Source organism: Panthera onca, chromosome C1, assembly GCF_046562875.1.
Source record: "Panthera onca isolate mPanOnc1 chromosome C1, mPanOnc1 haplotype 2, whole genome shotgun sequence".
NCBI lineage: Eukaryota > Metazoa > Chordata > Mammalia > Carnivora > Felidae > Panthera > Panthera onca.
This window is the reverse complement of record NC_138346.1, coordinates 182,476,438-182,501,831: the sequence shown is the minus strand read 5'-3', so window position 1 is coordinate 182,501,831 and position 25,394 is coordinate 182,476,438. Positions and strand designations below refer to the sequence as shown.

The 25,394-nt window shown below is 35.7% G+C and overlaps 1 protein-coding gene and 1 long non-coding RNA gene across 9 annotated transcripts in view; one reads left to right on the top strand and one right to left on the bottom strand.

The window, feature by feature from the left end:
- The window catches only part of LOC132670999 (BEN domain-containing protein 5), a 1,465,258-nt gene that overhangs the window by 733,966 nt on the left and 705,898 nt on the right, over nucleotides 1-25,394 (bottom strand). The window lies entirely within an intron of this gene.
- LOC132671011 (uncharacterized) overlaps nucleotides 9,797-25,394 on the top strand; it is a 36,557-nt gene continuing 20,959 nt past the window's right edge. The window contains exon 1 of the long non-coding RNA XR_009606949.2: nucleotides 9,797-10,177. This is a non-coding gene — a long non-coding RNA (uncharacterized LOC132671011). The remainder of the gene's footprint in view (nucleotides 10,178-25,394) is intronic.

The window sequence follows — 25,394 nt, the reverse complement described above, 5'->3', positions numbered from 1 at the left end:
AGAACTTGATAAAAAGTAAAGAAAGATGCTTATTACATATGATTCAGTAATTCTACTTCTGAGTAGTCCCCTAAAACAAATTTTGCACGTTGCATAAAGAGATACATACAAAGATGTTTGTCGTAGCGCTCTTCATTTATAATAGCGAAACAAGCTTGTTTATAATAGGAAAACAAGCAAAACCCCTTAAGTCAGAATTAGAATGGATAAATAGTGGTTCATTAATATAATAGATTATTGTTCAGCTTTTAAAATGAATGAACTAGGGGTGCCTGGGTGGCTCAGCTGGTTAAGAATCCAACTTCTGGTTTCGGCTCAGGCCATGATCTCATGGTTTGTGGGTTTGAGCCCACACTGTCAGTGTGGAGCCCGCTTGGTATTCTCTCTTCCCCATCCCCATTAGTGCACATGTGCGTGTGCGTGCACATTTGTGTGTGCTCTCTCTCTCTCTCTCAAAATAAATAAACCTTAAAAATAAAAAAATATGAATGAACTAGAGTGAAATTTCTCAACACAAATAACACTGTTCAATGTCAAAGGCAAACATTATAACACAAAATAAAAGTATATTTTAATGTATATTTTATTTTATCAAAGAAGTACAAAATCATACATGGGAATGATATCCATTAATGTCAGGCCTGTTGCTGCTTCTGGGAGAAAGGAAGAGGAAAGAAGAGAGGTGTTTAGCTGTATCTATAATGTTATATTTATCAAAATCAATAGAAGAAAACAAAATCTAAAAAATATCTACTTAATCTTAATGGAGGATCCTCCATTATAATATAATATAATTATATATAATTATATAATATATAAATGGTTAACAAGTTCTTCTATCATCTTACTGAATAAGTTGTCCCTTTCCTTTTTAATTTCAAATGCTACTTTTTCCATATAATCAACTTTTACGTGCTTGGATTTATGTCTGGACTTGCATTTCTGTTTCACTGAGTTGCATGTTTATTCTAGTGACAGCTAGCCATTGTTTTCATAATTGCAGTTTTAGGATATGTTTCAACTTACATTAGAGTGAACTTCTGGTTAATGTCTCCTTTTATTAATTTTTATAGCTTCACACCCAGTGAACTTTTTGGTTTTAATTGCTTATTTTCTGTCACAATTCATTTTGTTCATGCTTTAAATTTTTTTTTAAATGTTGTTATATTTAACAATTCTGTGAATTTTTCTTATACTTTTCCTTCTTTTGTTAGTCATTTGCAAATTATTTTTCCTAGTGTTTTGTTGTTTTTTAAAATTTATTTACTTTGAGAGGAGAGAGAGAGAGAGACAGAGAGAGAGAGAGAGAGAGAGAGAGAGAGAGAGAGAGAAAGGAGAAGGGGTAGAGAGGGAAGGAGAGACAGAGAATCCCAAACAGGCTCCACACCTTCAGCATGGATCCCAAGGTAGGGCTTGAACTCACAAACCATGAGATCATGACCTGAGCTGAAGTCAGACACTTAACCAAATGAGCCACCCAAGCACCCCATCCTAGTTTTATTCTACTAATGGTTATATTGAAAATAAAAATAATAAACTGGAATCTTAAGTTAGGCATAAGTAGTTTTCATATGAGCAATGTCAGTAACTCTTTTGAGACAACCACTTGGTATTCTGATACTATCAAGACATACATAATACAATGAGAGAAAGCTGCTTGGAGTCTTTCTGGTTACGTGTTCCAGCCTATGTGCTACCATGTAGCCAGGTTATTGTGACTTGGGCTGAATTGCAGAGGAGTTTAGGGTGAATTTGCCAAGGTGTCCCAACATATCAAATGTTATACAGGTAATATGGCACTGAGTTGGGAATAAAATATAGGTCTCTGTTTTTTCAAGCAATCAGCTACTTTCTTTCACAATCCCTATTTTATGTTGCCTGTTCTGAGCACAATCTGATTCCCAGAATTGTGGAACAAAATGTTGGATTTCCATACCTACCAGTCCCTGTGTAATTTTGACCATGTTTTATGATCTTTCTGAGCCTTGTTTTGCTCATCTGCAAAGAGGAAAATCATACCTATCTGGTAGAGTTGTTGTTAGGATTATATATAATTGCCAACACAATATGATTGGGAAACAGTAAAAGACCACATACATGTGTATATGTATACATACATGTTTATATATATATATATATATATATATATATATATATATATATGCATATGTAACATACATGTATATACATATACATGTATATGTGTGTGGATGTATTAAATTAGGACTCCTGCCCATGAAGAATCTATAGATTATCACCCAAGTTCCTGAAAGAATGCCAGGAAATCCTGGACCTGATACATCAAAAGCATGGAGTCTGACATGTAAATAATCACTATGTGAAAAATGAATCCTTATCTATTATAAGCTGATGTTGAGGAGTCGCCAATAAAGTTTGTTAATCAGCTGCACCTGTGTTTTGTTAACTGGAAATTGTCGAAAAATTTCACACAAATATTGCAGTCTGATAGAGATAATAAAGAAATGGCTTAGTGGTTGCACATTAAAAAATTCTTCCTCCTCACTGTAAGCTTGTGAGAAGGCAGCCAAAAGAAGTAGAAGTGGAATGGAGCAAAACATTCTCATCAAGGGAAGTTTAGCATATCAAACAAAGGCATTAGCAACATGACAGAAGAAAAATAAGATCTTTCAGGGAGACTTTTTCTTCTCTCCATAATTCAGAATAAATATCCAACAATACATAGACAAAAAATACCTCTCTTTTCCTTAATCTGACAGCACTGCCTACAGAGAATTTTCTTCTCAATTTCATTCATTCATTCATTCATTCATTCATTCAAGAAATACTCATTTAATTGTTTCATTTCATAAAGTTATATGACTCTTAATCTGTGTGCTGGGATTACAGGAATAAATAAAACTGGGCACTTTGCTCTTTAGGAACTGCCTACTGAGGGAAATCAACATGTAACACACACACATGAATAAAATGCTGAGGTGGTGTCTATAACCAGCTTAATGGAAAGAAAGCTGAATCTTTACTGATGCATAAAGACTGGCTAAGCAGGAAGGAAAGCATGGAAGACATTCCAGAGTCAGAGGAAGCAATGAGAACAAAAACTGTGTTTTGTGGAATTATAAACTCTTTCCTGTGGCTGTAAAAAATTCTGGGGCTGGTTTGGGTAAGAGATGAGATTGTGGAATTAAAAGGCTTGTAGGGCATATAAAGTGATTTTAACTTTTATGAAAGCAATATGAAGGTATATACACACACTTGATTTATTAAAAGAACTACTTGACAGGCACAGGAAAAAAAGCCACAGGTTTTTGAAATTCCCAAACAGGAATGGAGAGGTTTCTAAACTTAGGCAAAGCAAAAAACTCCCTTTTTTGTTCATTCAGTAGCTCTCTTGAACGGACTTACCAATGCCACCCACTTCTGGTCTCTATTATGTTTGTACTCTACTTGTTTGCATGGGAATGACTTCAATCTTGGGTTACCTTATTTAATGTTGGCACAATCTTTCCTTGATATTTAATTGTCTACTTTCTTACAAATGTGGTTGACTGTAAAATTTTTCACAATCCGTCTTTCCACCCTGTATCCATAGTCTCTGTACTATAATTTTGCCACTTCTTCCATCAAAAGGTGAGCCTCTTAAATCTAGATTGACCTTGTAAATGGCTTTGGCCAATAGGAATTGGTGGAAGTGATAATACACCAGTTTTGAGCTAAGACCTCAAGAAGTCTCTTATAATTCCATGTTCTCTCTTGAAATCCTACCACCAACAGTTCATCAAGTCCAGGGTAGGTTTACAGAGGTTGAGAGATCACATGAAAAGAGACCATTTGTTCCAGCTGAAGTCATCTTAGACGGGCGTATAGCCAGCTGACCTAGAAACATATGAGAGAACCCAAGCAAACTCAGCAGATTATCTACTAGAACCAGAGCTGACCACCAATACTGAAGAACCACCCAGCTGTCCCATGGACTCTTGAATAGTAATAAATGCTTATTATTTTAAACCACTGAATTTTGGGGTGCTTTGTAATTTAGGGGAAAAAAGCAGCCAAATGATGCACTATGTAATGTTTCAGTGACCAAAACTATGGGAGGGCGCCTGGGACACTCAGTAGGTTAAGTATCAGACTTTGGCTCAAGTCATGATCTCATGGCTCGAGCCCCGCTTTGGGTGAGCACGAGCCCCACTTTGGATGAGTCCTGCTTATCTCTCTCTCTCTCTCTCCCTGCTCCTAGCTCACTTGTGCCCCCCCCCCCCAGTCTTTTTAAACAAACAAACAAACAATACAGGAAAAAAAACAAGAAAAAAAAAAAAGAAAGCCAAAGAAAGGAAATAAATCACTTATATGTGGAATATAAAGAAACCCAACTCATAGGAGCCGTTTACTAGAATAGTGTTTACTAGGGGCTGGGATATGGGGGAAAGGGGAGATGTTGGTCAAAGTACAAAGTTTTATCTATAAGAATAATAAGTTCTGGGGATCTAATGAACAGCATGGTGATTGTAGTTCATAATACCATATTACATATTTTAAAGTTGCTAAGATAGTAGATCTTAAATGTCCTCACCACAAAAAGAAATGGTAATTATATGATGTGATAGAGGTATTAGCTAAACTACAGTGATGATCATTTTGCAATATATAAGTATATTGAAGCAACAACTTGTATATCTTAAATATAAGCAGTTATACAGTGAAACCTTGGATTGTGAGTAACTTGTTCTGCAAGTGTTCCACAAGATGAGCAATATTTCTAATAAATTTTAACTTGAGAAATAAGCAATGTCTTGAAATACAAGTTGTATGTGATATTGAACATCACATGATCACAACTAAGCCAATGGTTCTTGAAAGACGCTTTGACATACAAGTGCTTTGGATTACAAGCATGTTTCTGGAATGAATTATGCTTGCAAACCAAGGTTTTACTGCATGTCATTTATATCTCAGTAAAGCTGAAAAAAAAGTTTTAAGAAAGGAATGAAAATAGAAGTAAAAAAGTGAAATCAAAAGTCATTTACTTCATATTGTAGTTCATAGTCACACTATTTTGTATTAAACTTATTTTTCTTTATTATCTATAATATTTTTTATGTAAGTCTATTCTTCCTTAAATATTAAGTCTACTTACATTTTTGGTCAATTTTTCTCTAGATTTTTACTCTCCAACTTTAAGTAGTGGAGAAAAGATCAGTTCCTGCACTTGAGAATTTTACAAATTGTCTGGGTTCATGGGAGGTGGAACATGGATATGTTCTATGGCAATACTAATATCTCTCTCCTATCTGTAAAACGAGAAGATCACAGCGCTGATAAGTGGTAAAACCAATAAAATCAGGTTTATTTGACTGAAAAGCTGGGGTTTTATATAGTAATCCATACTGTGTCCATCTTCTCAGTTCTGGACAATATGGGCTAAACAAAGAAGTAGCAAGCTCCTCTCCTTCCATTTAGAATCATGTTGGAAATTAAAAGGCAATACAAGAAAGATCCATGCTTTCAATTTGCCTCTGAAGACAATTTTTTATAAAAATCTTTTGATTGATAAAGTAGTCAAAGTAGTAAAGTAATAATGCTAACAGAGAGAGAGAGAGAGAGAGAAGCAGCAAGAAACTTCCTTTTCCCAAAGCACCTGGAAATTATGGGATGACTGTTCTACAGCATAGCTTTATGGTACTGCTTTCCAAGGCAGAGACCAAGCCACTTACTGATATCAGATCAGGCGCTTGAATTTGTTTGCCAGCAGGAGGAAAGGTTGTACTAAGCCACGCAAATTCCCTCATCTAGTTCCCCTGAAGCCAAGGACAACTGCTTATGAGTTACTAATAAAATAGAGGTCTAGGCTCAGTCTCCAGCCAATTTCAGGACCATAGCCAGGCCTATGTTTCATTTTAAGGTTGGTGTCAGGGCTAGAACCAAGATAAGGGTTTTCAGCCTGAAGCCAGGGTTAAGATTCAGTCCATTTGAGGAAGGAATCAGTGAATCTCCATAATTAAGGAATATTCAATAAGCAGATCAAAATATTTTATAATTTGTAACATGAAATAAACATGTTTTAAAAAGTTGATTCAACAGGTGTGCTGTTTCGAAGGGACATATGCACCCCAAAGTTTATAGCAGCACTATCAACAACAGCCAAAGTATGGAAAGAGCCCAAATGTCCATTGATGGATGAATGGATAAAGATGTGGTGTGTGTGTGTGTATATATATATATATATATATATACACACACACACACACAATGGAGTATTACTCGGCAATCAAAAAGAATGAAATCTTGGCATTTGCAACTATGTGCATGGAATTGGAGGGTATTATGCTAAGCAAAATTAGAGAAAGACAAATATCATATGACTTCACTCATATGAGGACTTTAAGAGACAAAACAGATGAACATAAGGGAAGGGAAACAAAAATAAAAACAGGGAGGGGGACAAAACATAAGAGACACTTAAATATGGAGAACAAACAGAGGGTTACTGGAGGGGTTGTGGGAGGGGGGATGGGCTAAATGGGTAAGAGGCAATAAGGAATCTACTCCTGAAATCATTTTTGCACTATATGCTAATTAATTTGGATGTAAATTTAAAAAAATTAAATAAAACAAAAGTTGATTCAACATTATCCTAATTATATTGACACCATTACCTTGCTGTAAATCTGACACATTTTTCATCACTCATGCAAGGTTCAGGCTGAGTTTTTACAGACTTCAAATTATTACAGTCCACATCATGGAGCTTCAGCTTATAGCAGTTTTGGAAACCTTAGAATTTGAAGAGATCAATTTTAAATGGAAAAAGTGGGAGTATCTTGTGGATTGCAAACAGCAGATAAAATGTTTCTTTATTAAAGGCTGCTCTCTCCAATGAATTTCAGAGAACACTAAGATCTCTCCTTTGTTTAAAGATAATCACATTTTTCTCAGAGTGGTTCACTAGGGCTTTACCTTGGGCATGAATTTTTCATGACTGATTGATTGAAAAGACAATGCCAACAGAGAATAATACAAGCGTAGAGACCTGTCTTACAAGGTAGAGTTAAATTACTCCAAGGGTTAGAATGACAAACCCATGTGCTGCCTTCGACTTGGCAAGTAAATTGACAATTACAATTCTGTTGAAAAATGAGAAAAATCAATTAGGAAAAGGTTGATTTCTACCAAAAAGTAGTGTTTACTTTATTGAACATGATTCAATGGATTTTGGAAACAAACAAAGAAAGCCCTGTGAGAGAATTCCCATTTTTGGGTGGGTGAAAGGAGAAGCTGGAATGGGAAGCAGGTTGGCCTGGGAGAAAGCAGACCTGTCTTCTCTTCCTGCCTTATGTCACTTACTTGTTATTTAACCTTAGGAGGATTAATTCCTATTATCTCTGATCCTATATTTACCCATTGCTAAAATAGAGATAACTGACTAAAGTCCAGAGTCATGGACTGAGGAGTTTGGACAAAGTAAGACAGTTAAGTGAGGTCAAGGGCAAGAAAGGGAAACTCTAGATTATATATATATATGATCGATTAATTCCTTTACTTTTTCAAGAAACATTCACTGGACTCTGCCCATGTGCCTCAAACTATGTTATGTGTTGGGGATATTCAGACAAACAAGTAACACACAGGTAAATAAATAAATATATAGTGCAATATGAGCTAGTTAAAAGAACTATGAAAAAATTAAATAAAGGGCCAGGGGATAGAGTGTAAGATAGTTTATGGTCTGTTTGACTTAAAATTATTATTTATATACACTTGTTGAATACCTATTAAATTCCAAAGAAATGACTGGGCACTTTTGTATTGTATACTATTTCAAACACTTAGAAAAATCTTACAGGTAAATCTTATTTTCATTTTACAGCTTAGGAAAGTAATATGGAGAAAAAGAGATTGAGAAACTGTGTATTTGGTCATCTTTCAGAGATGGGATAGACTCTCCCACCCAAATTTGTTTAGGACACTGAGAATGATGATGCCACACATGCATGAAAATGATATAAAAAGGTTTATTACTCACAGAATGAGGATTTCTGCAAGGGCAGAATAGTCTCCCAAACTGGTATGAAATTAGCTTGAGATAACAGGAAAGGAGGCTTTCTTGAAGTTTTATGGTGGTTAGGGGCTGGGGCAGGTTGAGGATCCTCAAGTACACAACAAGGGCTTGTGTGGTTTGAACTTTCTGCCAGTGTTAAGGATGGTCCACCTGTGCTTCCTTATCAGTTTGCCCAGATGTGGGGCAGAAGGGAAAGTGGGGGAGGGAGGCTTGAAAGATGTTAGCAGCCAAATGTCAAAAATAAAGTCAGATTCTTTAATACACTTCCTAAAGATGATATATCTTATGTAGTGGAGACTGGATGAATGGAACCCAAGTCTGGTTTGGTCTAACTTCAAATTCTATGATTTTTTTAAATATTTTACATTATTATAATTTAAATAAAAATATTCTGTCATTTCTATTCAATGGGCCTAGGGATATGTGTATCAAAAAAAGAAATATGTACTATGCAGAAGACTCTAGGGAGATGATAAGATGGTATGTGTCTAACTGACTCTACTATATAAAACACCTTTAAATGCTTTTTAAGAGAGCATTTGCTGAATCTAGTGAATATGAGCTTGGCAAAATAAAGACTGCCTTTCAGGGCTGCCAAGGCAGTTGGGAATTAAAGAAATCATAGAAAAGTGAGATCAAAATTCTGTATGTAATTTCACTTCCAGTCATTTGCAAAATTTTAAGCTGCTCATAACTAGGGTGAGATGCTAATAAACCAATCAAAAAACAGCATCAAGGAGGTTGAAATGCTAAGTGAAGATTTTAACAGTCTCAAAGTACTGCAGAAAAACAGTTTGGAGTTCAGGGTCCACAAAGATGGAAAACCTTAGTAAATATTCCACACTATTTGAGATACCAGAAGGACTATGCTCTTGGACTAAGGGCAAGACAAACATACCTGAATTTAAATATCTGAAATTCAGCATTGACTAGATACAGATAATCTTTCCAAAATCTATCTGCCTGTCAGAAGAACACTGAATCCTTTCAGAAGAAAATAATATCAATAAAATCATCAAAATTTAAAAATACAATATCCTGCATCAACTGAATTTACTAGACATATCAAGAAACAGAAATAAATGAGGGTGAGAGAAAGAAAGAGAGAAGAGGAAGAGAGAGGAGAAGGAAGGAAGGAAGGAAAGAAGGAAGGAAGGAAGGAAGGAAGGAAGGAAGGAAGGAAGGAGGGAGGGAGGGAGGGAAAGAAAGCAAAGAAAGAAAGAAAGAAAGAAAGAAAGAAAGAAAGAAAGAAAGAAAAAGAAAGAAAGAGGAAGGAAGGAAAGAAGGGGAAGAGAAGAAGGAAGATAGGAAAGAAGGAAGGAAGAAACTTGACCCACTGATTATAGTAACCATCCCCTTATTCATAGGGTATATGTTCCAAGACTTCTAGTGGATGTCTGAAGCCACTGTTAGCACTAAACTCTATATATACTATGTTTTTTTTCTATACATACATATCTATGATAAAGTTTAATTTATAAAGTGGGCACAGTAAGAGATTAACAACAATAACTTTTAACAAAATAGAACAATTAAAACAATATACTATAATAAAAGATATGTGAGTGTGGTGTCTCTCTCTCTCTCTCAAAAATATCTTGTACTATACTCACCCTTCCTGTGATGATGTGAGATAAAAACATATCTATGTGATGAGATAAGTTAAATGAATAACATAGGTATTGTGATGTAATAATATTTGTCTACTATTAACCTTCTGACATTATGTCAGGAGCATCATCTGCTTCCAGACTGCAACGTGATTGACCATGGGTAACTGAAAACATGGAAAGCAAACCTGCAGATAAGGGGGGGGGGGGTGTATTACTATATCTAAATATTTCAAGTATCAACAGAGACTTTAAAATAGTAAACAACTAACAATTTTGAGAAAATAGAGACAATAAAGAAAAAAATTACCAGAGAACTGGAATGTAGATAAATACTCAAGTGGAAATCCAGAAATTAAAAAAAAAAATAACTGAAATTAAGAACCTTATAGATGGGTTTTAATAACACGCTAGACCCAGAAGAAGAAAGGAACAGTGAAATGGAAGATTCATCAGGAGAAAATATCCACTCAAAGCAGTGAAAGAAGAAGAGATGGAAACTACAAAAAGAGGATAAGACTCATATAAGGTATGGTAAAAAGAACTAGATCTGTGTCACTGGTATCCCAGAAAAATATGAGAGAAAATGAACAAAAGCAATATTTGAAGAAATACTAACCAAGAATTTGCCCAAACTTACAAAAGACATTAAGCCATGGGTTCAAGAGGTTCTATGCACCCCAATAGGATACATACAAAGAAAGCTAGATATAGGCACATCATAGTACAGCTGTTAGAAACCAAAGACAAAGAGAAATATTATAAGAATATGGAAAAATATGACATATAACTTAAAAGGTCCAACAATAAAATTTAGAGTTGACGTCCCAATTAAAACAGAAACTGAAGACAGTGGAAAGGCATCTTTCAAGTGTTGAATGAAAAAATGAAACTGACAATTACACTTCTGTACTCAAAGATATCCTTCAAAAATTAAGTTGAACACATCTCAGGAAGAAAAAAACATTCACTGTCTGAAGATCTAGACTATAAGAAATAATAAGGGAGCTTTTTCATGCAAAAGAAAAATGATCCTAGAAGGAAACATATTGATGTAGGAAGAAATGAAGAGTACTAACATAAGGGATAAATATGTGGATAAATCTACATATTAAGTGTTTAAATACACACACACTCACATGTGTATGCATAAATATATATAATACATATCCATATGAATACAATACACAACATATATACACATAGCCACTGTATATACAAGAACATATCCATGTGAATACAATACACAATATATATACACATATACACATATACAACTGTATATACAAGAATATATATATGTATATGTGTATTTATATAATATATGTGCTTAAAATATATGAAAAGTAATAGCAAAAGGGGGGGAATAGAGTTAAAATATTATGCAAAACCTGTATTACCCAGAAAGTGGTAGAAGTATTCATTTAAATTATAATGTAATTTCTACTATTAAAAGACTAATAAATAGATAAAATAAGCTAATAGAAAGGATAAAAATTAATAATAAAAGATACAAACCCATTTGTAAGATAAGTAAGTCCTGGGGATATAATTTATAGCATTGTGGCTATGGTTAACAATACTGAATTGTGTATCTGGAAATTTCTAAGAGAGTAAGTCTTAAAAGTTCCCATCACACATACTCACACACACACACACACACACACACACACACACAAACACACACAAATTTGTAATTCTGTATGGTGATGGGTGTTAACTAATGTTATTGTGGTAACAATTTCATAATATATACATATATCATATCATTACATTGTACACCTGAAACTAATACAATGGTATATGCTGATTATATCTCAATTAAAAAAAAAAAGAAAAGGTAGGATAGATGTATAATCTAAACAGAAGCTAAAGACTATTGAGGAGATGGTAAAAGAACATTTAATACTGAGCTACAGAAACAATTCAAATGAGGCTACTGAGAAAAGTTGTAGTAGGGCTGTAAGGCATTTTGAATAAGAATAAAAATTAGAATGAGAATAAGAATAATAAAAACATTTGATTGATTTCAGATCAGGTCATGATCTCACTGTTCATGGGATTGAGCCTTGTATGGGGCTCTCGGGCTTTGCGCTGTGTGTGGAGCCTGCTTGAGATTCTCTCTCTCCCTCTGCCTCTCCCTCTGTCTCTCCCTCTGTCTCTCCCCCGCTTGCTCATGCTCTCTTTCTCTCTCTGTCTTTCTCTTTCTCTCTCAAAATAAATAAATAAATAAATAGAAAACAAAAATTTTACATTATTTACAAGAAACTATTTTAAATATAAGAATACAGAAATGTTGAAAGTGAAAAGTTTACAAAGTATTAAACAAAATAAAGTGATATAGCTATATTAATATCAAATAGACTAGACTTTAGGATAAGAAATACAACGAGAGATAAAGAGACCCATTTAACATTTATAAAAAGGGCAATTAAAGAAGTTGGTATACATAGCAATCCTAAAATTAAATTCACCTAAAATCATAGTCTCACAATACATATACAAAAATTACAGAAGTAAGAGGAGAATTAAATCCACAATCATAGTTAGAAATGTAACTTACCATTCAGTAACTAATAAAATAAACAGACAAAAGTATCAATAAGGATATAGAAAATATGAAAATCTTCATTAACAAACTAAATATAATTGATGTTTATAAAACATAACATCCACCAACTGTGAAATACATTATTTATTCTAGTGTATGTGGAACATTTATCAAAATAGACCACATGCTACATCATAAGCAAGTTTCAAAAAACTGCAAAGGACTGTAATCATCCAGAGTATATTTCCTGATCACAATGGGTTTAAGCAAGAAATCAGCAAAAGGAAGACAACCACAAAATCTCCAAATATTTGGAAAATAACCAATGTACAAAAAAACCCCATCATAATGAAAATAAAATATTTTCAACTTCAGTACTCTCATCCACTGGTGAGACAGTCACTCTAGAACACTGATAGTATCTAATAAAAGTGAAACTACAAATGTTCTGGAAGTTAGAAATCCTACTTTTAATTACATACCTGACATAATTACATGTATAAGTGCATTAGAGAACATGTGCAAGAATGTGTAGAGCACCACATTGAGCATGGAGCCTACCTACAATAAATAAATATCAATCAATCAACCAATCAGATAAGAAAAATCTAGCATATACAAACTATACTATCTAGTAGTAAAAATTATTATATGCCAAACATGCACAATTCTCAGAAACACAATATTGAACATAAGAAACCAGAGAAGGCAGACATAAAAGAAATTCTTCTGTTATGCTTATATTTATATGAAGTTTAAATACTAGCAAGACTAAGCTATAGTGTTTGAGGCCAGGATGGAAAAAGTACTGATTTGAAGGGAAGAGAGGCACAAGTAGTAACAACATATGTGTGATCTCCTGTACAAGTTCATTGAGCTTTATACTTTATACTCATAATTTGTACATTTTTTACATATATATATAATATAATACTTATTAAATAAGTGAAACCATTTGTACTAAGTGAATAATAATAACAATACAACAGTTTAAAACATGTGATGTAGCTAAAGTAGTGCTTAGGGGGAAATTTGTACCCTTAAAAATGAATATATAAGGATAGAATAAAGGTTTAAATCAAGGATCTAGGCTTATCTCATGAAGCTAAAGAATTAAAAACAAAGCAAAAAAGTACAATGCAAAGTAAGTTGAAAGGGTATAGTAGACAGAAGAACAAAAATGAGTCAAACAGAAAATTAACTGAGTAGAAAAAATCCAACAAAGCCAAACGTTTTTCTAAAGCTCAGACTATAGCTCTGTTTAGGTTGGCTGATATTGGCTAGGGTCACCTCCCAGACTTCTGGGTGGATTTAGTTTGCCATGTATTTCCTCAATCTGGGACCAGCACCTATCTGAGGATAAGTTCTCATCGTAAATGACAGAAGAGACCAAACAAAACCACTCAAATATAAAGCCTCTGCTTCCATCACATATTCTAATATTCCATTGGTTAAATCAAGTCATATGTCTAAGCCCAGCATGAATAGTCAGAGAAATATACTCTGCTTACTCTACAAGGGAGAACTGCAATGCAGCATGGTTTATAACTCTACTGGGAATGGGGAGAAAAGATTTGAGGGGAAAAAAAAAACAAGTATACCAAAGTGCTATATTTATTTTAAAAATTAAATCCATAATTAAAAACATTCCTTTAAAGATATTCTAGACCTAGATAGCTTCATTAGTGAATTCACTTAATCATTTTAGGGACTCACACAAAATCTTTCAGAGAATGTTGAGAGGGAAATCTCTCCAAATCATTTATGAGGCTAGCATAACCTTGATACCAAAACCTTTTAAGGAAATTACAAGAAAAGAAGCTAATAGGCCAGTCTCTTTCAGGAACATAGACACAGAAGCACTAAACCAAACATTATCACATCAAATCAAATTGGTTGTGGTATAGCAGAATATTATACATTGATGAGAAAGAATATGTGATTGCTACATAAAATAATATGGACAACATATTGTTGAATGAAAATATACGTATTAAAAAGGGCATATACAGTATGATTCCATTTATAGGAAGTTATAGAATAAGCAAACTAATCTAATTTGATAGACTATCTATTAAATTTGGGGGTACTGACTGAAAGGAGGCATTATGAAGCAAGTCTTCTGGGTAACTGGCAGTGTTCTATATTTTTGACCAGGGGAGTGGTTACCTTGATTGTTATTTATTTGTAAAAATTCATTGAACTATATACTTGAGATTGGAGCATATATATATATGCTAGTCTTCAATTAAAAGAAGTTTCCAAAAATTTTCTCACTAATATTTATAACTCCCTGAAGAGATTCTGAATAAATAGTTGTTAATATCGCTTCTAGCTCTAAAATTTGCGATTCTACTGCCAACTTCTGCTAATTGATTAGAACCTTTACTGTCTCCTTAACAACAGATCAACACTAAAAACAGCACTAAAAGATTTATATAATATAGAATACATCTAAAAATAGTAATAAGCTTAAGTGAGAAAAACATGTGAATGACCATAAATTATTTCGAATGGTTGGCAGTTTTCTTGAAAATCTCTGTTGTGAGAGGTAAGCCAGTACTTTAATTAGGACGATAGCATATTTTTATACCAGGGGCCAATACAAAACTAAAACTGAAATATTACAAAGCCAAATTGGTAGGCAAAAATATGACTATTTCAGGTCTGTAAAAAAGATAAATCTAAATGTCACATTATGTAACTGAATGTTTTACCCTCGACAGTTTCAAAGCAATAGAAATGCCAACAGCAGAGTTCCTGAAATTTCGAGACATACAATTTATGACATAGTAGAAAAAGCACAGAATTGAGAGTGTGAAAAACTGTGTACTAGTTCTGGCTATGTCGCTTATTAGTTGCATGATTTTGAGAAAATAATTTAAAGTTTCTCAGTTTTATCCCCTTGTGTATAAAACTGGCATTAATAATATGTACCTCCTGGTATTATGAGGAGACTACAGTACATTTGTAATCTACCAATTATTATCATTGCTATTTATTTGCCCAGATTGTTTTTGAAGTACTTATCTATAGTTTGATTTTTCAAGGCTCTTGTCCCAACAACCTATTCAGAAACTTCCGAAATCCACATGGATCCCCCTGAGCAAATGGAAGTGTATGCAAGTGTTACCTTCTAAGCTTATACTTATGCAATTCATCACAGGAGATAAACTGAGGTACTTCTCTTCCTAAAACAGACCAATTCTCCCTAAAGAAAGTATTTCCTCTAAATTTTTCCTTAGAGAAAAGTAAGGGACTACTACAAGATCAGACCAATACAACGTCAGCTAACATCTTGCCAAAATGATTCCCTCGGCCAACTGTGGCATGTCTACAAGAGTTCCACAATTTTCAGTTTGTGTTTTCACATATCTATATATGGTTTTGAATCCCAAGTCACTAAGTCAGTCTCTTCAATCTAATGCCCCTAGCTTCTCCAGACTAGACTCTCTATTTCTGCCAGATCTGGCTCACCAACAGCCCCAAACATAGCTCTAGAATGCCTCTCCTCCTGTCAGCCTGGTTCACTCCTACTCATGTTCCGAGTCTCAGCTGAGGTGTCGTTTCCTCCAAGAAGCTTTATTTAACCCTCAAGCTCACAGAGGTACCTCATCTGTACTCTCTCTGCAGCCTGCATGTCTTTCACAGCAATCACGATGCTATATTGTTGAATGTTTATTGTCTGTATCCCTCTTCCCCCAAAATGGAAAATTCTTAAGAATAACCTTCTTTTTATTCTTTGTATCCTAGCATTCAGTGGGTTCCGCTTGCATCTTCATGCTAAACAAGTGAATAAGTGAATGAATGCATAAGTAAATCCATGAATAAGTAAAATAATGAAATGTATGATTCTCATTCGTTCCAGCCTCCATGTCTTTGTTCTCATGACTTAGGTCTCCCTGATTTACTCCCTTCTGCCTACTCAAATCTTATCCATCATTCAGTTACTGCTGGAGGTTGCACGCACTAAAGTATAAGCATTGATAACAAAAAATAAGATGTACTCCCTACCCTCAAGGGCCTTACAGTACATTAGGGAAGAGGTAGATGTAAATAACTGTCTACAATGCACTGGCAGAGTGAAGCAATGGAGTCTGAAATCATAAGAGAGGACCAATCCTAGCCTGGTATATCAGAGATATCTTCGCAAAGAAGGCACTTTCTGAACTATGACTTTAAGGACAGAAGAGGTTTCCAGGTAAAGGTTAAGGATTGGGGATGATGCAAAACATTTCAGACAGAAAAAAATATGAGCATGGGAATAGAGATGTAAAATGGCAGAGTGTAGGGAAGGATCCTAGAATCAAACTAAACAGTAAAGTTATGTAAGTATTTAGGACTGCACTCTGGTCAATAAAAAAACATGAGACTGGAGCCCAGGCTTCCCAATTCTAGGTCCAGACTACTTTCATTACCCCTGAAATATTAATTTTAGATTGCATATGACTAACTTCTATGACTTTCCAATGGAAAATGCCCAAGTGTGGCACTTTGTCTCTTTAGATGGTGGGTTTCACCCCTCAGAACTCCTTTCTCAGTAGTTGTGGCAGATCTCAAGTAAATTTTAGCAGTTCACTCAATGGCTCAAAGGCTGTCATATAGAAAGACATATATAGTTTGCTGAAATCCTGTGAAATCTTTAATCTTCCATAGCAATTTGGAGTCCTAGTAATAACTCAATGAAGCAATGTAAACAAAGCCCAAATATCACTCAATGATGAATTTCTCTGACAACATGTCTTTGTCTAAAGAATGACAACTTGGAGTTGCTGAAAGGAACCCGAGTAATTGTGCATTCTCAAGACAGATGATTTGTCAACCAAGACCCTCAAAAATGTTTCAATTATCCCAATTTTGCCCAAGTATCTGAAAAAAATACAACCTACCTACCGTAATACACAGTAGCTAATGCCTACAAAGATTTAGGCATTCTGCACTCATCAGCATTCTTCCTAACAACTATGTAAATATCAGTATCTCTATTATACAGGTGAGGAAACAGAGAAACATTAGGTCACATTTCTGAGGTTGCAAGGCTTGTGGAGATGGAGTCAAGATTCAAATTTGAATCTGATTCTAAAGCCAGTCATATTTTTGGTAACTCTAATTGTGCAGTTAAGCAGGCCCCCCCCACCCCCCTCAGTCCCCATCTCTTCTCACATCAAATTTAATGACCATGGTTGTGGAACCATGGAGAAAGTCCCAAAGAGTCACAGTACCTGAGTTATTTAACCACTGCTTTTCTGTGTGACCTCATTCCCATTGATAGGAATATGTCTAAATGATTTCTAAGGCTTTTAATAGTTTTGACAGTCTGTAACTCTGTGAGATTTTAAAATATTCTTGTATAACAACTTCCCCATGAAAAGGTCATGGCCCTGTGAGTTGCCTGTAGTGGGCAGATAGGAGGATAAAACCCTTAGAGAAATTGAATTGAATTCTCTAGGCTTATCAAAGTGGAAAAATAGGCACCTAGCTGCCAAAAAGTGAACGAGTAAGTCCTTGGGAAATGAACTTAGTTAAGGCAGAGATTCTTGTGCATCAACACTGTCAGCAGCAACCTCAGTCAATGTCACAAATGCAGTGAAAACTCCAGAAAAATATATTGTTAGCTTTGCTGAAAATGATAGACCCTTTCAACTAAGTGGTACATTAGACTCCACATTAGATCTGGTCTTTGGGCAGAAGACCCAATATCTTACCCTAGTTATCCAAGCTGGTCAGCATTTTTAATGGTTCCTTCCCTGCCTATGTCCAAAGGCACTCCATAAAAATTCAAGGCAGTTCATCTTTTCAACTCAGTTTCTCTAGACTCTGGCTCTCACCCTCTTCTTTTCCTATTTTTGCTTGATCCCTAGTTTCTGTTCCATTGTCTCACATCTGAACAAGAGAAGCTTGCTTTATTCACTTAGTTTAAAACATTTTACTGAGTTAATATTATATCCCAAAGACAAATTCCTTGAAGTCAGTGATAGCTAGGATAAGATCTGAAAAATTAGTAGAATGCGTCAAACAAAGAAACATAAAACTGGGGGTGGGAAATTAGGGGTGGTGAGGGGCCAGGGAGGAGGAGAGAGTTTCAAACAAGTAGAAAAGTCTGGGTAAATGATACAGGTTAAAGAAGAAATGATCAGGAAATTAAAAAACAGTGCACTATGGCTCAGGTGGCAGAATATGCTGAGGAAGTTATAAGAGTTGAAACTTAAAAGGTAAGCACAGGATGACAGTGGCTGTGGAACAGAGAATCCTGATTCTGCCATCTAGTAGCTATGTGACCAATCTCAGTTTCTTTATCTGTAAGATGGAGATAACAACTCCTCCTTCCTGTAGCACTTAGTTTCCAGCATTTAGTAGGTGCTTAAACATTCACTGAATCTGAATCCTGGAATGGAAAGGAAGGGTGAAACTGAAAAAGCATGAGACAGTGGGATTGGACAGTTTCCCTATGGGTTGTGCAGGAATAAGAAAGAGTGGATTTTTGGAGTTGTTTAGGTTTTCTAGTCTGGTATCCAATGAGATGACAGGGCCAGGTTAGGTTCAAGTACTTAGTCCTGTGCTTGTTACAATTTCCCAAAATTCAGGGCATAGAACCACCCCAGCAGTTTCCTCAATCATGCTGTGAGTTCTGCGTGGAGCCCTAAGAACGTTGTCAGCCATGAGATTCTCTCCCCTCCAATGCAAACACACATGGCACAGGCATATGATTCCCATCTGGATCCACCCCCGACTTCCGGCCAGGAGGCTGCTGTGTAGGCAGGACCGTCTGCCTTTGAATTTGCCAGTCTAACCTAGTACCCTGAGCCAGCCCTCTCCAAGCAGTAAAATACAGACTTGGCAAAATTCACACTTCCATAAATTCCTTTCAAGGGCTTATCTATCTCTATCTCTTTCTTACTCTGTCAGAATAGATTGACCTGGGCTGGAGATAAGTTTGCTCAGACTAAACAAATAGGTTTCTGTTTCTGGAAGAAAACAGGCAGCTTTTCCTTTAATCCAAGGAACAGATGCTGGCCCAGGAGGAGAATGGGCTGAAAGTCCCACCCATCACCCTAAGGCCATTAGGGCCAGGAATTGTTATTCAAAGAATCAGACACCTCCTTCTCCCCTCAGGTTCCCTGATAGCACCAGTGCCTGGCCACTGCAGAGTTATTACCATCATCATCTCTGCTGGATTCTATGCCCCAGTCAAATTGGCAGCATTCCTTCTATTTGCAAACAGATTGCAAAATAAGAACCCCAGGAAGGATGCAAGCTGGCCTAGCTCCAAGGAACCTTCAGCAGCGGTCATGCTAAATCAGGACTGCATCCTACTCCCTGAACAGCAGCAGGTGCTGGCACTGCTTCCTAGTGGCCTTGGGTCACTAAGGTCCCTGGCCTCTCCTCCCTCCTTCTTCCTGACTGGAATAATCATCCTGGGAAAAGGTAGAGGACAGAACCTCCTGGGAAATTATAATCAAGAATCTACCACTGAGATCCAAACTATTCGTAAGTTTCCTGACATGGGGGCTTTATCTCCATGAAGACTGGCCAGGAACATAGGACCAACGGAAAATTTCTTTGACTCATTTTCCTCCAAAGTTCTAAATTTTTAATTTCCTCTCTGTCATTCATGGTCCTCTACAATCTTGCCATTTGTTTGTATATCCAGCCTTCTCTCCTGAACTGATCCTTCTTCTCCTGCCCATAACCCTTTATTCAGTCCCTTGTTCATTTATCATCAAATAGGACCAAAGGATAAAACAATAATAACAATAGCCACTGCTATTTAAGTGTTTATTGTGTGACAGACTCAGTGACAAGTGTTTTACGAGTATTTTCTAGTTTAATCCAAAAAATAAAAATAAAACCCAAGAAGTAGGCTCTATTATTATCTTCATCTCACATTTGAAGAAACTGCAGCTCAGAGATTATAAGTACCATACCTAAGAAAACAGAACTAGTATGTGATATGTCTGGATTGAAATACCATTATTGTTTGAAACAATTTTTCTAAACTTGGTCTTACTGTTCCCATTTTACAGATGAGAGAACATGTCCAGAAATTTAGTAACATGCCCATGGTCATATAGCTTGTGGCACACTGGAACTCAAAATAAGACCTATTTGATTTCAAAGCCCTTGCTCTTAACCATTACTACTCACCTACAAAATAGATTAAATTACAGGAAGAAAAAAAAACCCATCTCAATGACTCAAGTAAGACAGTGTCAATGAAAACACATTGTAAATAGTAAGGCAACATTTGAAGTTAGTTATAACTGATGTTACTTACTTCATATGATAAACATGTATTTTATTCATTTATTTTAGTAGATAACTTGCTTTTTCTTCCTTTCCAAACTGTAAATATTTTGTTCCCCTTTCATCTTTTCACATTAGCTAGGATTTCAAGTATGTAAAATGTGGAATAGGAATGGGAAAGGGACATCTTTGCCTTGTTACCTGATCTTTGGGGAAAACATCCAATTTTCCCACTACAAAGTACGATTTTAGCTACAGGATTTTTGTAGATATTCTTTATCAAGTTGAGGGAATTCCCCATTTAGTCCTAGTTTACTGACTTTATTTTAAAATCATGAATGGGTGTTGAATTTTGTCAAGTATTTTCGTTTCTTTAGCCTATTGATGTGGTAGATTATATTAATTAATTTTCAAATATTGAACCAATTTTGCATTCCTAAAATACCACTTGGCTGCAGTATATAATTCTTTTTATACATTGCTGGATTCAATTTGCTAGCATGTTATTCAACATTTTTGTTTCTATGTTCACAATAGACACTGGTTTATAGTTTTCCTTTTTTGTAATGCTTTTACCTGGTTTTGGTGACAATTTTCTTTTATCATATAGTGAAGGTAAATATTATTTTTCTAACCCTCTTTTAGCAATTTGTGGACTTCCTTAGAAATCAAAGTTTGGGAGTCAAGTTCCAGATCTAGCCTGTAGTTGCAGATGTAGCAAAGGGCAAGAGCAGCAACTTTGGAGTCACAGAAACCTAAATTTGATTCCCAGTTTTGCCATTACTCTGTGGCCTGGGTCAGTATTTAACTTCAGCAGACTTCTGTGTTCTTTAATTGGGAAAATGAGAAACAATAATTTCTTCCTTGCAATGTTGAAAATGTAAACAAACAAACAAACAAACAAACAAAACAGAGGCTAGATATATAGTAATAAAACATAATAAGATATGGACATTTCTGTGCCATTATTTTTAAAATATAATTTGAGGAGCGGCTGGGTGGCTCAGTTGGTTGGGCGTCTGACTTCGGCTCAGTCATGATCTCACAATCTATAAGTACAAGCCCCACGTCAGGCTCTGTGCTGACAGCTCAAAGCCTGGAGCCTGCTTCCGATTCTGTGTCTCCCTCTCTTTCTGCCCCTCCCTGTTCGCACTCGTCTCTCTCTCTCCTCTCAACAATAAATAAACAAAAATTTAAAAAATCTTTTAATCTAATTTGATAACAAAACTGGAGATGAGTTGGTATGGTTTTTTATAGCCCCTCCCTGAAGAGAAGGCCCACAGGCCTCTATTAATAGCTTCGGCATAATACCAGGGCCACCATTTTTTCCACAAGACAATTATGACCTTGTATCATCCCTTCTGAAACCCTTTGAACAACTTCATATTGTCTTCAGAACAAATTCAAAGTTCTTTAATACAGCAATTGGTGCCCTATATGATCATCCCTGCCCGTCTCTTAAGACGTATCTCTGCCATTTGTGTGCTCCAATTCAGCCATGGAAATGATGGCTAGCTCACTGTGCTGTTCTACATACACTGCTAAAAATGCCTTCTTGGAACTCTCTGTGCCTGGGTAATTATTTTTGAATGCTCACAATTCAACCTATTATCCCTCTCCTCCTGGGAGCTCCTTGAGAACAAGGACCATGTCTTATTCATTTGTGGTACAAAATAGGTGCTCAGATAATGTTTACTAATTATTAACAAAGAAAGGTCCATAGATGTATCAATACCCATTGTAAAGTGGACATTCACTAATCAATATCCCTCAACTCACAGGATTATTTCTATTAGGAGCTCTCCTAATTACTCCTGGCTATGGAACAATTAGACTTTGCTGATTTCCTCTCCAGAGGAAAAGCAGACAGTCACCTCACTGAAAGGTGAACCTTCCTCTTTTCTTCCACCCCTTTCCCCCTTTCTTTGTAGAGCAAGCCAATGAAAGAGTAGTAATTAAGAGAAAATCTACACTATAATTATGGTAGCATTTAACATTGTATTGGCATCTGTAAAAGAAAGAACTCTGGAAATTGATGAACAATGATGTTTTTTCCTATCTTTCAAATGCACTTTTTTATTTTACTTTAAAAATATCATCACTTTTGACACATGTCTTAACAGTTTTTAAATATCTAGATTTTCTATTTTGGGGGTAATTCTTACAAAATAAGTGGTATTAAACTGCTAGAGTTAGAAGGAAACTTAGAGACAATTAGCTTAACTCCCTTATTTTATATTAGTGGAATTGAGGTTGCAATGGGGAGATGTGACTTATCTAATGTCACACAGAGTTAGGGGAAAGAGTGTCAGTGAAGAGAATACACATACAGGCTTCAGAAGATCTTGGGCCTCATGGCCTCTCTGAGGGTCAGTTCTCCCTCTATAAAGCTGTTAATAATACCTATATATTGTAAGGATTAAGGGAGTTCACCATTCAAGTGACCTAATACCAACTAATTTAACTCTATAATGATAGTTATTTTTATTACAATTTATGGTAAATAAGGACTAAAACTTTTCTGCTATGCCACATAGTCTTTTTAGGTAAACACAACATTTCTACCAAAGAGGATAGTAGCCAAATCCAAATGGGAAGAGAGCAACAGAAAAAGAGAGAGAAGGAAAGGGGCAGGCACGGGGTGATGGAGAGAAGGGAAGGAAAGAAGTAAAGGAGATTTCAGCTTAAAGACTTATATTTGACACAAGTCTATTGTATTGCTCAATCTAAGATTCCATACAGATGAATACTCATGGACTCCATCCGGTCTGAGCTACTTAGCTAGAAAACCTGTGGGAATTTATCACTTGAGGAATCTTTGAGATGGTAGCTGAAGGAGACAGGCAGCTACAGGGAAGCAATCCATAGGTTACCTGATTATAGATGGTTTCCAATGCCCAACTCTGCCTAAAATATAGGTAGGTGGATGGGGCTTAGAAAATAAGCAGAAGCCACAAAGGAAAGTCATCTGGATCACACTCTGAACCACCTTATTTTATCTTATAGCCTACAAGTGCTAGGTAGGATGAAGGATATTTAAGTTTAGCCACCTGTCCAAAATAACTCCAGAATAACTGTTGTTCTCTTCAATGAACCTCACTTTCAATATCTGAAGAATATGGGCAATGAAAAATCAGTAGGGTTATTGTGAAAATGAAAATTAAAATAAGTAGTGTATATAACAGGACTTTTCATGTTATATAAATCAAATTACAAATGTTACACATAATTATTATTGAAAAAATTGTTTTTCAGGATTTTTGTTCAATAATGGACTCCAATGTTTTATTAAGTTGAACTAAATTTACTAATAGCACTGACATTGACTGAGCACCTTCTATGTGCCAACACTACTCTAAGCACTTTATAGAAAGTAACTAATTTAACCCTTACACAATGCTATAAAATAGGTACTGTTATTGTCATTTTTTTCAGATTAGGAAACTGAGGCCAGAGAGATTAAATAACCAAAAGTTATTTTTATTAGAGCCAATACATGAACCCAAGATGTCTGGATCTAATCTCAACTTATACAATAAACTATACTTAATGAAATTATTTAATTATGATTTCTAGAATTACATTGGCACCTATTTGAAGCTTCTCTTTGATTCAGTAAATTGACATGTGTAATGAGTTATGTATACATTATAGGAAATGTACTGCTTCTTAAAAAGCTAATCATTATGATGTCATTAAAGGAGATAAGAAGAATATAATCAACATCTACTTTATTACGTAGTTGATATTTTCATTACTGGTCTCAGAAACTAACAAAGTTCATTATTTTTATGGCACAACATTGAATTAGGTTTAGAATTCATCTTTCTGGTCCCTACTACCCAGGTCAGTAAAAGTCCTTTCTATCTCTCTTGCTATAGACTCAAAATTTCTGCCCACCCTCCAATTCATATGTCAAAATTCTTTTTTTAAGTTTATTATTTATTTTGATAGAGATATAGAGAGCAAGCAGGGGAGGGGCAGAGTGAGAGGGAGACAGAATACCAAGCAGGCTCTGAGCTGTCAGTGCAGAGCCCAATGTGGGGCTTGAACTCACGAACTGTGAGATCATGACCTAAGCCAAAATCAAGAGTCAGATGCTTAACTGATGAAGCTACTCAGGCACCCCTCATATGTTGAAATTCTAATCCTCAGGTAATGGAATTAGGATGTGGGGTCTTGGGATGGGTGGGTGATGAAGGATTAGTGACCTTAAAAAAGAGACCCAAGATGGGGCTCCTGGGTGGCTCAGTCGGTTAAGCTTCTGACTTTGGCTCAGGTCACGATCTCACTATTTGTGAGTTCAAGTCCCGCATAGGGCTCTGTGCTGACAGCTTAGAGTTCGGAGCCTGCTTTGGATTTGTGTCTCCCTTTCTCTCTGCCCGCCCCCACTCTCTCTCTCTCAAAAATAAATGAGCATTAAAAATATTTTTTTAAAAAAGAGACACCCAAGGAATTACCCCTGCCCCATTCTGCCAAGTGATGTTACAAGTGAGGACACAGCCATCTATGAGGAAGCAGGTCTTACCAGACACCTTATCTGCTGGAGCCTTGATTTTGGACTTCCTGACCTCCAGAACTCTAAGAAATACATTCCTATTGTTTATAAGCTACCCAGGTTATGGTATTTTCTTACAGCTGCCCAAAAGGACTAAGAAGTAAAACTGATACCAAGAATGGGATGTTGCTATAATAAATACCTAAAATTGTAGAAGTGGTTTTATAACTGGGTACTGGGTAGAGGCTGGAAGTTTTGAAGTGCACAGTAGAAAAAGCTTGCACTGCTGTGAACAGACTGATAAAGGCTCAGAGGAAAGAGAAGAGCTGTAGTGAAAGCCTCAGTCTCCTTAGAGAATATATAAGTGGTTGGGAACAGAATATTGGTAGAAATATAGACAGTAAAGCCATTCTGATGAGGTCTCAGACAGAAATACAAATATGTTACTGAAAA